Genomic DNA, 16,849 nt, shown 5'->3' on the forward strand with positions numbered 1-16,849 from the left:
AAAGGGACAAGGGGTATGTATAGGCATTTCATAGAAAAAGAAATAAAAGTCTCTAATAGCTGAAAAATGTTCACTTACTCCCAAAATTGAACAAAAAAATATTGAGACATAGAAAAATTTAAAAAAATTTAAGTCTCAATGGCAAAACTTCCAAGTGTGTGGACTCACTGCTGGAGAGACTGTAGGTACCACGCCTTCACACAGCGCTGGTAGGAGGAGTCCGTAACAGAATCATTTTGGAGAAACCCTTGGCAATATCCTTAATAACATAAAATATGTGTTCTTGTGGCCCAGTGACTCTACACATAAGAAAATGAACCTGCGTGGTGCCTGGGTGGTTTAGTCAGTGAAACATTTGACTCTTGATTTCAGCTGAGGTCGTGATCTCAGAGACATGAGAATGAACCCTATGCCAGGCTCTTGGGGCGTGGAGCCTACATAAGATTCTCTCTCCCTCTCCCTCTGCCCCTTCCCCACCTCTCTCTCTCTTTAAAAAAAAAAAAAAAAAAAAAAAGCCTGAATATTCATTCTTTATTGAATACCTACTATGTACCAGGTTTTGTGCTAAGAGCCAGGGACAGAAGACGAACAGACAAGTGTGGTAAGATTCATGGTAGGATAAGTGCTCATCATGCAAGGATAGTGTCGGCACTTTGCAATGTTTGCGATGTTGTAACAGAACATACTCTGACTTTGAAATGAGGAAATCTAATTTTAGTTTTAGGATTGTGACCAAATTAATAAGGTAACCTTGCATGCTACAGTTTTTCTTTGAGTTAAAACAATTAGATTTGAATAGATATTATGTAGGGTCCTGTCAACTCCTGGAATGTTTTGATTTAAAAATCTTCTCCGAAGTTTAAGGCAAAACCCATATTTAGGGAACAGGGGAATCGGGTCTTGCACTAACCCCAGACAACTCAGCTTTATGGGGCTCACCACCTTAAATTGGAGTACTATCTTGATGATATTCTTAGAGCATAAATTCTACTCAATGGTAAATAATTTAAAATATCACCTATAGTTAAAAAAATATGAATGGAGCACAAAAATGATATCTATTCTTGAAGTATGCATTAGAAATTTCTTATTTGCTGTTAAGGCCTGCTTCACTCCCCTTAGCCATTGCCCTAAATGAGTCTGACTCCTCTGTGGTGAGGGTTATGTCCATGGAAACCTTTTCAGAAGTGCGGGGCTAGTCATATGCTAGCTATTGGCCGCAGAGTTTTATATTGACCTTTTAAGCCTCATTTTTAAAGTTGATTCTGGCTAATTCTGCCCTTGAATTTTAGTTCCTTGGGAAGAGACTTCTAGCATCTGTTCACAGCATAACCTTTATTCCAAACTGTTCCCATCCATGGAACAAAGTATATCTTGCCATTTGGCCAGCAGATGGTCACAGTGCTTTTGAAGCAATGTTTTTCCACATCATTTTGCTCCTCTCATCTTTATAGCCCTGATATTCTCCTTGTCAGGCAGAGATCCCAGAGTTTCGACCCTTTATAGCAAGGCAGGATCCTGCAAAGTCTGCAGGGCCTTTATACGGGGTTTTGGGTTTTTGGTTTTTTTTTTTTTGTGCCTATTTAATTGTTCATATCTCTTTTTCTTTAATACAAAATCTCCCCTCTGTTTAGTAAGCTACATCCCCAGTGATGAAATTTCTTGATCTTTTAATAAGGATTCATAAACCTTCCCCATATATTAGGATCATTTCTTTTTGACACTGAAATTTTCTTTCTATTATAGCAAGGAGCTGGTCAAGAAAATGAAAAAGCAGAAGATCTGCTCTTTCAGGTGGCAGCTATAAAAATTTACTATAACCTTTGAAGTTTTAAAGGTAACTGCCCAAGCCCAAATTTCTCACAAACTTTCAGAACTCCATAGGCCTTTATTTCAAAACTGCAATTGAAATACAAAAAAGAAAGTCAAGCTAGTTGTATTTATCATTAACTAGAATTTTAAACCCTTCATATTCTAGAACAAAATGCATAGAGAAAATATCATAAAATACGAATGTATAATTGAATAAATTATGGTCAAGGGCCATGAAAGGTCTGTGATTTTATCCGAATTGCCAGTTAACACTTTAGTCTGCCTTAGTTTTGTAGATGGTGCTAGAAGTCCAGAGACTCCTGAGTCAGAGACAAAGGACTTTATTACTCAGGCACAAAGGGCAGCAAGAATCCTATGGATTCCCCCTCCCATGGGGCGAATGTGCAATGACCCAGAGGGATGCTGACCACAGGGTGGGTTTGCATCAACACGGAAGAGCTCAAAGCTTAAGAAACTGCAGCCTCAGGCTGCTTACCTGACTTTTGTTCTGAAGAGAAATTTTATCTTTGTTATGCTGGACAGCAAACTAACCTGCCCGCTGGTCCAGAGAGAGAGACACTGTCTTCATCTTCCAAAGGCGTTCTCTACATGACTATTTTTGAAGGTAAAGTCTGGAGCAAAATCTGCCAGTCCCTCCATTCACAAGACATATAGGAATGTGAGAGACCCATAGAGAATTGTCTCTAAGATTTTTTACAAGGCAATCACTCAGTTAAGCACCACCCCGGGTGAAGAAATTGAATACGGATGGCGTGCTAGCAGCCTCTTGCTTGCTCTAACACAACCCACTCTCTCCACTAAAAGGAACCCTGACTTTTACAATAACTACTTCTTTGCTTTTCTTTATAGTAACCGTGAAAGGAAGACACAGACACAAAAGAATTATGAAAAGGATTTTTACTTGCCAAATTCACTCAGCAAATTAAAAAAAAATCATCAGGAAGTTGAGGGAAAGACCCGGTGTTGCATGGTGGACAGATGGTGACTTCACTTCACTTCACTTCACTCGGGGAGCACCAAGTATTGTACAGAATGGTCAAATCAATACGGTGTACACCTGAAACGGATATAACATTTTATGATAATTGTACGTTGGTTTTAAAAAATAAAGTAAAAAAATGTTAAAAAAATAAACACAAACAGTTGAAAAAGGGAAAAACCTAAAGTTACTAAGGTTTCCAAATTTATATTTAGCTTCTTCTTCCAATTGTTGTGGAAAACAACAATTTTCTTGGAGGACATGTATCACCACTTTTTTTTTTTTTTAAGATTTATTTATTTATTTGAGAGAGAGAGTGTGCGGAGGGGCAAAGGGAGGGAATCATCAAGCAGACTCCCCGCTAAGCTCAGAGGCCGAGGTAGAGCTCCATCCTAGGACCCAGGAGACCCATGAGATCATAACTTGAGTCAAAAGCAAGAGCTAGTCAGCCAACTGAGCCACCAGGAACATTCTGTATCAGCATTTTAAAAGCCAGAGACATTATTCAATTAGAGAGTTAATAACTTACAGAAAATGCCTCACTAGACAGGATGGACCTTGTTGGTTTTTGTTTTGTTTAGAGTTTTTGTGGGGGGGAGAGATTACACCAGATGTAGGTTTTTTTGTTTTACTTTTTGTTTTCATAATTTTACTTTTCTGGTTTTTTCTTATTTTTAATTCCAGTATAATTAACATATAGTGTTATATTAGTTTCAGGTGTACAACATCATGATTCAACACTTCTTCACGACACCTGGTGCTCATCACTAGTAAACTCCTTCACCCCCATCACCTGTTTCGGGCCCCCACCCCGCCCCACCCCACCCCAAACCTCCCCTCTGGTAACCATTAGTTCACTCTCTGTAGTTAAGTCTCTTTCTCGGTCCGCCTCTCTTTCTCCTTTTTCCCTTTGCTCTTTTGCTTTATTTCTTAAATTCCACATATGAGTGAGATCCTATGGTATTTGTCTTTCTCTGACTAGGATGCAGTGTTTTTTCTTTCCTCAACTCTGAGATGTTATATGCACATTTTTAGCTTGTAATACAGCTGGGGCTAGGTGTTGTTTTTGGGCTTGCAGTCCCTCCTTGTGGTCAATCTTATCCCTAAGATGTGTATTTGACCACGTATATTTTGTTTTGTTTTGTTCTTAAGGTGTTTTCTGATTCAGTATCACTTATTTGCTGTTTTATTCATCTGGTCAATTTATTTACATGGATACAACAGGAAGTACTAATACGCACAGAACTTCTTATTGTGTGGTTTCCAGAACTAGAGCCAAGTAATACTAAGGCTTGAGAGGTAACTCCTGTCTGGGGACTTGGTAAAGCCCCTGGGGTCCTACTTTTGCTCACTTTCATGTGGCAGTACTTCTGTGACTTTTATGAACTCAGTTCATTTACTTCAAATGTAGGAGCCCCAAATTTGCAACTCTTCTCTATCCAGGTTCTGCATGGACTGCCTAAATTATAGAGGGATTTTCAAGTTTGTCAATGTCCCTGCGCCAGGAATGATACTGTTTGCTACCTGTAAAACTGACATTCTTTAAGCAAAGTTGTTGCTGGTCGCAGGTTGGGTTCCTGAAAGGACACTGTGCAAACCATTATTGCATCTGAAGTTTATTACTTTTTTCTCAATAGTAGGATTTGAAACCTAATCAAATGGAGTTTTCTTTTTTTAATTATTTTATTTCTTTATCTGAGCAGAGACAGAGCATGACCAGGGGTGAAGGGCAGAGGAAGGAGCCCAATGAGGAACTGGATCCCAGGACCCTGAGATCATGACCCGAGCCAAAGGCTGATGCTTAACCAACTGAGCCACCCAGGTGTCCCTGTAATTTTTCTTTCTAAATGACATTTCTGACATAATAATGTTACAATTTTAAAGTTATCTAAATTGTGTGAAACTCCGCAAATAACTACATGATCAGGAAAAGTAAAGGAATTCAGTAAAGCAGCTTTAAAAACTATTTAACCATTTTTCTGAATAGTGTTATAAACAAGGGAAACCAGCATACATTATTCCTTTTTTATTGAAATATAGTTGACACACTACATTATTCTTTTTATAATAATTTTGTCTGATGACTTATCAGCTTACAAATATATATTAGGAGTTTTTATTAGATTTTTTTTCTGAATTTTGAGGAGTCTGTTATAACAAGATAACATTTAGAGAGTATATCATTATAGTTTGTACAAGCCTAGCCTGTTAAATGAAGGGTTACAGATAGAGAGTAAAAAAGGATTTTCTTATATGCCCAATTTAAAAAAAAAACAAAATGTTAACTACAATTACATAAGATTCATACATTGCAGGCAATTAATTTTATTTTGCTGATCTGGAGTTGAACAGTCCATTTTCACAAGGTCTTCTGTTTAAAGAATAAAGTGTCCTGGAAATCCTGATGTGAGTCCCCTCACCGCATGAAAAGTTTGCCCTTGAGGTCACGATGCCAGCTTCTCCTGGGAAGCCCGCAGCTACATGTCCATTGCCATTGGTCTCAAGCATCCAAAGTACCTGGAAGGGTCATTCACTGAGGCACATTCCATGCTTCCTCCAAAAAGCTCAGTTTCTAATATCAGGCTTGTCTCGGAAGACTTCTGGCAAGTGTGAATGAAATGTGAAGGCACCTCATTATTCACAAGGCTGAGGGGCTCCTGTTCAGTTACTTTAATCACTATGGTTATAAGTTATTTCTAGGAATTCAGTCACTAACGATCCTGAAAAATAACAATAGAAGGTGGAAAGTGAGGGCACTGCAAGTCTCTGGGGTTTTCTAACTCATTCCCCAAAAATGTGTTGAGTACAGGTTTTGGGTATCACCAATTGACAAGAGTATTTTAAACCAAAGGAAAATAATCTTTTAAAAAATAATAAATTTGTTGGGACACTTGGGTGGTTCAGTCAGTTAAGCAACCAAGATCAGCTCGGGACATGATCTCAGGGTTGATCCAGTCCTGTGGGGCTCTGCACTGGGCGTGAAGCCTGCTTAAGATCCCTCTCTCCCTCTCCCTCTGCCCCTTTCTCTCTCTCTCTCCATTTCTAAAAAGTATATAAAAGAAAAAGAATAAAAATAAGATATTTGTTGACTGTTATTTTTCCAGCAATTGTGTTTTATTCATCCTACAAACTATTTTGGTGATATAAGGAATTTTAAGCCGAGCAAATGCATGGACCACCAGAATGATTTCTAGTTCTTATTAAGAACATTTTCTGCACTCAGAAATCAATTTCTTATTTTAACAGAATAAAAACTAAGTTCTAGCTTTACTCTTTCTATATCCCTCTACATATCATTTTCTAATAAAAATGTCACACATCTTTTCTACATCTTATAAATAAACCTATCAATGTCAAATCAGATTCGTCAACATTTAAAAATATTTCATTGCTTTTTTTCCAACCCATTTATTTGGAAGTATTATAAATGAGAGAAAAGAAAGTTTACTTCCCTTCAAACCTCCAGCTTACTGTACACTCTTCTATAGACTTTTGTCACATCTGGCACAATAAGACAATTTTTTATATTAAGATAAAATTATTCTCTTCTTTTCTTGGTACCATTTAAATGTATGTCCCCAAAACACAATAGCTTCATTTTACCAATTTAGAATTTCTATAAACAAATATTTATATTTATAAATTTATATATTTATAATTTATGTATTTATAAATATATTAATATATACTTGTGTTAATATATTTATAAATTTATATATTTAGAATTTATATATATTTATAATTATGTATCTAAAATTTATAAATTCATACACTTATAAATTTATTTATAATTATATAAATATATACTTATAAATTCACATATTTATAAATATATATTTATATATTTATATTTAAATATTAAATATTTATATACTTCTATATATAAATATAAGTATTATATATTTATATTTATATATATTCTCTTATCTCTGGCTCCTTTTATCAGCATCATGTTTGTAAGAATCATGCATGGTTTTGTACATTACTGTGGTTCATTTGTTATCATTATACTCATCACATTGATTGTGTAACTGTATCAAAATTCTATCTATTGTTGATGGGATACTATCTATTGTTGATGGGATACTTAGGCAGTTTTTAGTTTTAGGCATTTAGGCATAATACTGCTATTAAACATTCCTGAAAAAATGTATCTTAGTGCATCTATGCTCAAGTTTGTCCAGGTTATGCACCTAGAAGTAAAATTCCTGGGCCATCACTGTGTACACCTTTCATTTTACCAGGTCAGACTAAAATGTTTCACTAAGTGGTTACACCTTTTTAGCTCCTTCCAACATTGTAGCAGTTTCTTTTGCTCCATTCTCTCCCCAACTCAATACAAAAGTTTGTCAGACTTTTAATTTGAATATTAAAAGGCAGTGGCAGTGGTTGGTTATAACTTCTGTGTGATGCTTATATCTTAGATAACTCATTTCTCACTAAAAACTCACATTCTTCCTTCCCTCCTACCCAGCATCCCTCTCTCCCATCCTCTAGGGCCACTGCTTGTCCTGATCCTACCTCTAACCCTCCCCACTCTTTCCTTTCATCTTTCTCCCTGAGCTACTGTTTCTAGAATCTTCTCTTTGGTTGAAACTTCTTTTTCTTTCTTTCTTCCTTTTTTTTTTTTTTTTTTTTTAATTTATTTGAGAACAAGCAGAGCAAGAAAGAGAGCATGAGCAGGGTGAGGGGCAGAGGGTGAGGGACAAGCACAGGGACTTGATCCCAGGACCCTGAGATCATAACCAGAGCCAAAGGCAGATGCTTAACCGACTGAACCACCCAGGTGCCCTGAACCTTCTTTTTCAATTGGCTCGTTTGTATAATACCATCTTTTTTCAATAGCTACAATTTATTATACCAGTTATAGGCTTTGTTCTCTTCTTAATTTCAAGAGGCAGGTAAGTAGAGCCCATTTCACTCCAAATGTCCCAGTTTTAGACAAGCCAATTGTGATGTTATCAATCATATTCATTACTGTTCTAAGGGAAATAGCTTCTGCTCCAGCCCCTTAGATTATTGTGTTTTTTTGATTATGTGACTTGTGTGATTCCTCCTCTAGTCATAGTACACTGAACCAAGTGTGATAGTTGCCTCAATGTCAGTCAATCCATGATTGGTCCAGCAGCCCAAGACACAGCTCTGCAAAAAAAGATGAACCAGACCAATTTGATTATTTTCTTAGAAATTTTAATTGGGGAAAATGAGTTGAGAATGAGAAATAAACCAGTAGAAATAGAATATGAAAGAGAATTTAGAAAAGTCACGGTGGCCTGTGTATAAACCAGAGATAAGGGGAAACAAATTATAAATAAACAGACATTGAAAAAGAAAGAAGAGGTTAAGGGAGCTTGGTGACAGTAGGTGATAAAGAAGTAGACATTAATTATGGAGCCTAGCATGACTTTAATTCCTATGGTCCCAGGAGGCCCTTGGAACTTGTTCCAGTTGCTGTGAGGCCTGGTTGTGATTGTGTTCCTGGATGCTTATAAGGAATCTTTCTTGATTTCTGCCCTATCTGTTAAACCTTCTCATTACTTGAGGTAAGTTGAGAGAATTTCTTCTGTATGTTGCAAGCAAAGAACTGATCTAGGAAACTCTAAATTAGTTTTCTTTCTTCTGAGGTGGGACCTTTAAGCGATATTTCATTTCCCCTCTGTAGGCCCTTGACCGTCAATGGAGGTTGACCTTCAAATGCACCTGCACACAGCCCCTCCAGATTTTACTCCACATTTGTCTTTCAGCACACAAAAGTTGTTATGTTCAGTTTGTTAAAGGGGCTGTTGGCTGTTAAGTTTTTACATTTTTATCCATAAGGTTTATGAAGAGAAACTGTTTTTACTGAAAACTACCAAGAAGGATGTAGCACTGCATGTTCCCAAATGGGAGTATTTGTGTCTTCACACATCTTGAGGAAGGGCACCACTGAAGCCAAAGGCTAAAAATACAACAGCAAAGATAAGACATGGTAAAAATAAAACTTACAACATGTGATCCTGAGGGGATAACAAGGATGGCTGCTTTTAAATTAACATAAACCAGATGCTGAATAATGGTTTTAATATAAAACTTCACCCTCTCCCTGGATTTAAAACAAAATAGACAGTCTCTAGGTTGGTTTAGTAGGAACTTTTCCAAGTATCTTCATCCTGACTGTGTGTTCTCATTAGTGACCCTGCTGTTACAGATGGATTAGGCCCTGAACTTAAATAGTTCTGGTGGGGGGAGAACTCTTCTAGAAAGATCAGATCGGCCAACAAAACAGGACTTACACAGCTGCAGTAGTTGCTCCACACTTGAGAAGCGACCATGGGTTCAGCAACTGAGGAGATAAGGTCATTGAAGTGACTTTCTGGGCTCACATAGCTCTAAGAAGCCTGAACTAAAGCCCAGACACTGTATCTCTTTTCTCCAGGGCCTTACCCATTTATTCATAAATTTTTCCCCAAAAAAAAAAACCTAACCAACCTCTGCCAAATCTTGACCTGTTCTGTCAGTTTGTAACCCAGAGCACATAGTCTATAAGATATGTTATCTCAACACCAGTGTCCTCCTGTCACCATGAGTAAATATGACTCTGCATCTTATGGAAGGCAAGTGAGCTTATATGAAAACAGGACAAACAAATCTGAGACACCCAGATCTGGAAGTATGAGAGTCAGGGAAGCATGAATGGGAGGGAGAAATGCCATCCCTGGAGATGAGGGGTGGTACACACAAGATTTGGCCTACTTACTAATTTTTCTTAGGTCTTCTATTGGCTAAAATGAAGTCAGTCTGATTTTCACTATATGCTGATAGAAAAAGAAATAAAAAATAGATGACATAATTATGGAGGCACATGATTTTATAAGATGTGAGTGATGAAATTAGGAAAGCCAAAATAAGATCTAGCTTTGTGTTGCAGGAGATATAAAAGGAAATGAGAAAACATTCTTAATATAGAAGACTAAAAAGAAGATAAAGGAAAATGGTTTATATTCATTGAAAGGAGCAGGGTTTTGTCTTAATGCATTTTTAAAATGTTTATCTTATAAAAAAGTGGGAATTCTGAGCAAGAAGCTTACCTTAAATAAGAAAGAAAAACTTTAATTCTTTCATTGCTACCCAAAGTAAATTTTTCTAAAACACAAATCTGATAATGTCTCTATTGTCCCCCACTGCTGTTAAAAGACCAAAATCCTTAATCCATGTCCAGGGTTTCATCTCGCATAGTCCTTCTGTACCTCTTTAGCTTCCTAACTTACATTTCATCAATTTTTTCCCTCCGCCAGCATTTACGACCAAGCCATGCTGGTCATCTTGGCTGTTTTTCAATCCACCTAAAACCATGTTCCTTCCTGCCCCAAGGCCTTTGTAAGTGCTCTTTCTTCTGCCTTAATACTCCTCCCTCCCCATGAGCTCCCACCTTCACCTAGTCAGCTCTTACTCCTTCTTCTTATCTCAGCCAACACCTCAATTTCTCAGGAAAGACTGTTCTACTCCTCTTGGCCCCAATCTAAATTGAGTTACATTCTTATGGCCCATGTAGGTTGTTTTTATTTAACACAAATTATGATAGTTGTACATTTACACATGGTGTATTATCATTTGAATGAGTCTACTCTTGTCCCCAAACCAAACCATAAACTTTGCCTGGGTAGTGTTCACTTCTCTTTCTGTTCACCAATGTTATCCTGAGTGTCCCTCATAATATCTGCTACATATTTGTTGTGTCAATAAATATTTGTTCAGTTAGTATTAAATGTTATAGATTACTTAAAAATAATATAATAAATAAATCTTGAGATCTACATCATTTTCCCCTATAATATTAGGAATGGAGCATAAAGTGAGAATCATTAATCTTTTAACCTATCATGTTAGTGATTCCAGAAGAGCAACCCATAAGGATAAGGTTGGAGAGATTTGTTCTTCTTTTTTTTTTTTTTTTTTTTTTTTTAAGTAGGCTCTATGCCCTGTGTGGAGCCCAACATGAGACTTGAACTCATGACCTTGAGATCAAGACCTGAGCTGAGATCAAGAGTCAGATGCTTAACCAACTGAACTACCCAGGCACCCCTAGTGAGAGATATTTTTTTAATGGAGCAAATCCGTAAACATCTTCCTAAGCACACTATAGCAGGGACAAAGGGCAGATTTCCTGGGGTTAGGAAACCTCTTCCAGACCTAGAAAAAAATGTGGTAGAAGCCCACCACTGAGAGATTTATTCTTAAAAATCCATATGAGATAATTATTTTGTGGAATTTAATGTGAATATTAAATAAATTAATAAGTATAATAAGTAAATGCATTACTAAGCATATATAAAAAATATATAGGCCCATAGTAAAGGCTGAATAAATATGTTATTGTTATGATTATTGTTTTTTAAATCAGCAAAAAATGTAACCGTATTGTTCCCTAGGTTCTCATATAATGAGAGAGCTGGGACAGAAAGATACTTAGACTTTTTAATAAACCATAAGAAAAGCCATTTTAAAGCCTAAAGAGCAGGACTAGGAGTCAGGAGACTGGTTTTGGTCTAAGGTCTGTCACTAACGCCCTATGAACTGACAAAGATTCTTTTTTTTTTTTACTTGCAATTTTGTATTCTTTTTCTTTTTTCTTTTTTTAATTTATTTTTTATAAACATATAATATATTTTTTATCCCCAGGGGTACAGGTCTGTGAATCGCCAGGTTTACACACTTCACAGCACTCACCATAGCACATACCCTCCCCAATGTCCATAACCCCACCCTCCTTCACCCAACCCCCCTCCCCCCAGCAATCCGAACTGACAAAGATTCTTAACTTGACCAAATTTTAGTCAGTCTTCTGAACCTTCTCCTGTGCCCCTCTGTGCATTTCTTTGTAAATTCCAGTTTAAGCAAGAACCCTGCTAATTCAGTTGAGCAAGAATGCCCCACATCTGTTACTTGATCACCCAAGATATTTGATAGTAACCCCTCTCTCCCCACCCTTGGCCTCTGATCACCCTGGCCTACCTTCAGCAGGAATTGTATTAATTTGGCTTGACTAGAATTTGCCCCAGTATTAATGTCTTCTCTTAGTAAATTTCCATCCACTGACTGCCCTACTCCTTGGCTTAAATCCCCACTTATCTCTGTTGTATTTGGAATGGAACCCCATTTCTATACTGGGTCTCTTTTCCCTTGTTAAAATAGTTCTGAATAAATTTTACCACTTCTTTTATGTCCATCTCTGGTTTTATTTGATAGTGCACGTGGCAAAGACCTTTTAGCCACCTGAATCCTAGTCCCTTTGGGCCTATCTTCATCATTTGAAGCTCTGTGGCCTTCCCAAGTAACTCATTCATTCTAAGATGGACTTTCTTCACTTAGAAAGTTTTGATCATTTTGTATTATGCATTTTTTTGTCATTTCCATACACTGCCTACCATTAATAACATACCTACAACCATTAACAACAATTTTTCTTTATCGTTTTTTAAAAAAATTGAATAAATATGTTAAAAAGGAAATTTTACATTATTGTCATAAACAGAAAACTAGTATAATAAATAGTCACCAAAAATATGACAGTAACTATAAAATTTATTATAATAACTATTAAACAGTATAATCAATTTTGTCTTCATACTAATGCCTAGAAATGTTCCGAGTCTAAGGTCTGACTTTTTTTTTTATTAAAATAGAGATGTATTCCAAGGTTTTATAGACAAAGCACCAAACTGAAATATTCTCCTTACATGAAGAGAACCAGAAATAAGACATCCCTTTCACAGGTAATATGGTGATTTTTAATGCCATGTCAGGGAACGTCCTAAAGTTAGCCCAAGATCATCGGTAGGATATGGACACATATCACATTTTGAAAAACATATATCTAAAAATTAGAGGTTAAGGTAAAAATATCTAACCCCATGGAGTGTTTCAGAATAAAATAAGATGCTGTATTTGAAACCACTTTGTAAATTTTAAAATTCTATATACTCGTTACATATCAAAAAATGAGTAACATTTATATTTCCATCTTGCTTTTCATGTTGTAAGGGACAGAGACAGAGTTGGATAATCTTGAGAGACTAAGTTTATTCTTAGTGGAATAATAGTTGCATTTTAGCTCTATCTGTTCTGGTACCTCCTCTTTCTTTCTACGCTATATGCGTATGTGTGCTTGGACATGCATGCACACGTGGGTGTGTTATGTGTGTGTGTGTGTGTATGTGTGTGTGCTCACGTGTGTTGCAGGTCTACTGCAGTCTTAATTTCATCTTCAATCTCCATTAATCATTCAGATTTGATTAGCAGGTTGGTTAAGTACCATCTAATATGAAATGTCCCTACAGGACAGTTTTGCCTCTGTCCTTGCTTCCTGGGTTATCCCAACCCAGTTAGGATAGCTGCATTAGTTTTCAATAAATTACATGCTTCTTTTTTTCAAAAGAGCATTAAAGAGGAGAGTTACCACCCCATATAGCGCGGGTGTGGGTCCTTTAAAGCACAGTAAGCAAAAGGACTTTGTAAGTTAATATTCACAATGTCCTTGTTACATAAGCCATCAGAAATCTGAGTGCAAAATAATGGTGTGAGGCCCAGCAGCAGTGGAAACACCAGTGAAAATGAGCAAATGAGATGCTGAGGATCTGCACTTACATTGCAAAGGCAGGATTATCAGGCTTTGTTGCTCCCTCCAGTTCCTGCCCTCCCTCCCTGCAAGCTTGTCTCCCACTTCCAGCTTACATGAAAGCACACACACTCAGACACACACAGAGACACACACACACATGCACACTCACATTTGTATTATTGAAGAGGCTACATTTTTATTCCAAAGCAAATTCCAAAGTGCTTGTCCCCAAAGACACATTTAAGCTGTTATTCAGTGGCTCATCCCGCATTAAGATAGACTGTCTTCTTGTCTCTGGCATTGACAGCTGAGATATCTGAAATAACAGGTATCCTTGTTGATCTCAGACAACAGATAGGATCTAGGCTCACAAAAATGCTAAACATACTCAGCCATATTCATTCAAGATATTGTTCACTCTGAGGATCTTGCCACTTAGAGTTTTCTTCTCAATTTACAGGAAGGCAGATGGAGGTGAAGGGGAAAAAAAAAAAAAAACATTTCTTTGGTGAAAGAAATTTTAAGAAGTCTGAAAGTAGGAGGAAATGAAATGTCTTTGGAGATGGAAAAAAAGGGCACACAAAGCCTATGTTTTTTTAAAAAGGACAAAGACTGCTATGGGCCTCTAAAGGCAAAAGAGAAGTCAGGGAAATGGAGTACAACACCGACTTGAGTGAAATGAGCAAGACCTCCTTCTCTATCCAGGATATGTCTCTGAAAATCAGTTAAGGGGATTCCTTACAGGTGTGGTTCAATAGCTTTAATATGTATGAGAATGACCTGGAGGGCTTTTTCAAATACAGTCTATGCTCTTTCCACTAAACTACTTTGTTGGGAGAAAATATAATGAATCTTAGCTGTGAACACCAAGAAGAGCTCAATGTGGGGCTCAATCCCAGACCCTGGGACCATGACCTGAGCCAAAGGCAGATGCTCAACTGACTAAGCCACTGATGTTCCCCGACCATATGCTTTTTAAAACAACTTTCCTTCTATAGACTTTTATGTTGTACTTTATCTTTCCTTAAGAAATAGTGTTGGAAAAAAATAATGTTGGAGAAAGTTCTGATAATGTTATAGTGGTACAGGGATATGGTAGATGATTCTTCCCCCCAACCACCTGAGGACTCTGCACAATAAACAGTAGCTGGGGAATTGTGCGGGAAGATAAACCTTGGAGAAGTGACCTTGTTTACTTTCTCCTTTCTCCAGTGTCCTAAGCGTAGACCTCAGAGGCAGCTGAAAATCTGATAGAAACTCTGTTATCTCACCAGCTGCCAGAGTAAGCTTGGAAAGGAGCTCCTGTAGGCTGGAGAGTGAAGCAGAGATCTCAGAAGGACTGAAGCTGAAGAATCCTGAATTTAGTGTAAGAACCCACTCAAGGCTCAGGCTAGAGCCTGAGACCACACATGTGTAGGACCAACCCAAACCAACTTAGTAAAGACTTAAGAAACTGAATTGAGATTGGAGCCCCTACACAAACTCCAGCCTTACAATTAAACCACACACGAGTGAGAGAGATCCAAACCAGCATAAGCAAAGGCTTTGAGAACCGAGCTGGCGTATGAAATATTGTCCAGAGAGGGCAAGACAGAACTTAGAGTTTGAAATGCACCATGCGAATTGCCTACTTGAAAGAAGAGTATTAACTTCCACCAGGAGATTATAACAATACACAGATTGTACACAACTAATATTCAAAATGTGGAAGATACAGTTGAAATCACATAATATGCAAAGAACCAGGACAATTGGGTTAATTCTCAAGGGACAATATAATCATCATATGCTAATCCTTAGATAACCTAGATGTTGGAATTAACAGATAAAATTTGAAATCACCTATTATTATAATGCTCCATGAGGTAAAAGAAAGAACATACTTGAAATGAATGAAAATATATCTCAGCTAAGTAATAGAAACCAGAAAAAACAGAAATTTTAGAACAAAAATATGTAATTTTCAAAACAAAAGACTCACTGGCTTGACTCTATAGTAGATAGAGAGAATAGTGAAAATGGAAGTGAGGCTGAATATAGTTCAATAGAAATTATTCAATTTGAAGAACAGAGAGAAAAAAAGATTAAAATAAAAAAATAACAGTCTCAAAACTTGTGGAAAAATTCAAAAGATTAAATATACATGTAGTTGGAGTCCTAGAAGGAAAGGAGAAAAAGTTTGAAAGAGGAAAAAAAATATATATGTGAAGAAATAATGTCTGAAAACTTCCCACATTTGAAAACTTCCCAAATACATAAATTTACAAATTTGAGAAGCCAGTGAATACTAGACAAAATAAATTCAAAGAAAATCTTTCCTGCGTACATCATAACCAAACTGAAGAAATCTAAAGCTGACACACCGCAGATACTAAAAAACAATTTACATAGATTTACGTAACAATTTACACAACAAAACACAGATGATTTAAAATGCTTAAAGGAATAAAACCTGTAATCCAGAATTGAACATCCAGTATCTGTATTTCTTTTTTTTTTTTTTTTAAGATTTTACTTATTTATTTGACAGAGATCGCAAGTAGGCAGAGAGGCAAGCAGAGAGAGAGGAGGAAGCAGGCCGAGCAGAGAGGCCAATGTGGGGTTCCATCCCAGGACCCTGGGATCCTGACCCGAGCCGAAGGCAGAGGCTTTAACTCGCTGAGCCACCCAGGCACTCCAGTACCTGTATTTCAAGAATGAAGGTAAAAGAAAGACTTTTTAGATGAAACAAAACTAGAAGTATTTGTTGCCAACTTAACTAGCTGGTTTACAAGAAATGCTAAAAAAATTTCTTTAGCTGAAGAGAAATGATACCAGGAGGGAAACTTGGATCTTCAAAAATTAAGGAAGAACATTATATATGGTAATTATATAAGCAATCTTAAGATCTTTAAAAATATGTATGACTGTTTAAAGCAAAAGTTGTAATTCTGGGGAAGTTCTACATATACACAGATGTAATAAATATGGAAATTATTAAAAATGGAAATGGTTAAGGACATATATGACTGAAAATTTTTGAAGATCTTAATCAAGTGGTAGAATACCAACTGTAATCATTTCAGAAAATGATACATGTGTTGTAATATGTGGAACAATCTCTAAGATAATAGAAATATAGCCAATGGACTGACCAAAAAATTGAGATGGCATATTAAGATTTTCAAACAATCCTAAAAAAGGCCATAAAGAGCGAACAAAGGAACAAAAATCAGAGGATACAAATAGAAAACGTAATGAAAAGGTAGGTTATGAATGCAGCCATCATTAAAGATTAATGTTCTAAACACTCAAAGAGCAGATATTGAAAGAACAGATTTTTAAAAATCAAAACCAACTATACACCTAAAAGAGACCCACTTCAATATAAAAACACAGAGTTGAAAGTAAGTCGATAAGAAAAGACATGCTGTGCAAACAGCAAGCATAAGAATGGATGG

Source organism: Lontra canadensis, unplaced genomic scaffold (assembly GCF_010015895.1).
Source record: "Lontra canadensis isolate GAN:19392208 unplaced genomic scaffold, GSC_riverotter_1.0 scaffold14, whole genome shotgun sequence".
Classification (NCBI taxonomy): Eukaryota; Metazoa; Chordata; class Mammalia; order Carnivora; family Mustelidae; genus Lontra; species Lontra canadensis.